This window comes from Orycteropus afer, unplaced genomic scaffold (genome assembly GCF_000298275.1).
Source record: "Orycteropus afer afer isolate SDZICR_OR568_19922 unplaced genomic scaffold, OryAfe1.0 scaffold01064, whole genome shotgun sequence".
NCBI lineage: Eukaryota > Metazoa > Chordata > Mammalia > Tubulidentata > Orycteropodidae > Orycteropus > Orycteropus afer.
Genome location: NW_006922651.1, coordinates 56,718 through 57,809, shown reverse-complemented (window position 1 = coordinate 57,809; position 1,092 = coordinate 56,718).

The following is a 1,092-nucleotide window of genomic DNA, read 5'->3' as shown; positions in this document are numbered from 1 at the left end:
CAACACTTATTCATTTTCTAAATATTTAATTATGTATTAAGTGCAGAAGATGCACTGGGAATAGAATACTAAACATCTTACTCTCATGGAGTTTACATTGTAGTAAATTTTCTGTGTATGTATGCATACGTGTGTGTGTGTAATATTTAAAGCATCATGTGATAAGTGTTATGCAGAAATATAAAACAAGAATGAAATGCTGTTTTATATAGCGGTCAGGGAAGTACTCTGAGATAAGGTGACATGTAAGCAGATATCCGAAAGAAGCAAGGGAGAAAAAGCCTTGAGTATATTTGAGGAAAGAAATAAGCAGGGGAAAAAATAAGGGCATAGGCCCTGAAGCAGGGGTCTGTTTAGCTTATTCAAGAAACACAGCATTAAGTCTAGTTTGTTCAAGGCAAGGCTGACTTGATAGGAGTGAGGTCTGAGAGACCAAGGCCAGATTCTATAGGGCTTCAACGGCCAGGATAAGGACTTGAGATTTCACTAGAAGTGAGTGAAATAGAAAGCTGTTAGCACTTAGGAATTGTATTTACCTACATATAACCAAATCCAAATAACAAAGGCTGAAATAGGATGGTGTTCTGAGTATTATATTGATTTTAAGACACCACTGATGGTAAGACACACCATTATTTTTTGTAGCACCAAGAAGGAAAGAGAAAATCTTGTCAAATATGATCACAAACTTCCATTCACAGGTTTTAGAGATGTTTAAATGTGAAGATATGCACCTTTTAGAGTTGATGAAATATGGTATTTTTTTCTCCTGTAAGAAGTCCAGAGGTCACCATATTTTTGGTCTTTCTCTCACGATTGGTTGCAAAATGGCTGCTCAGCTATTGCCATCATATACTCATCTTCAGGAGGAAAACACATAAAAGAGGAAAGGAGAAATGCCTTTTATCCTTCCATATTAATTTTAGGATCATTTTGTAAATCTTCCCAAAAAGATTTATTGGAATTTTTGTTGGATTTACTTTGGATGTGTAGCTCAACTGAGAGAGAACTGCTTAATGTCCAATATATATTGCTAAATTATATATCAATATATATATTATGGTCTCATTTTTATTTTATAAAAAGGACATA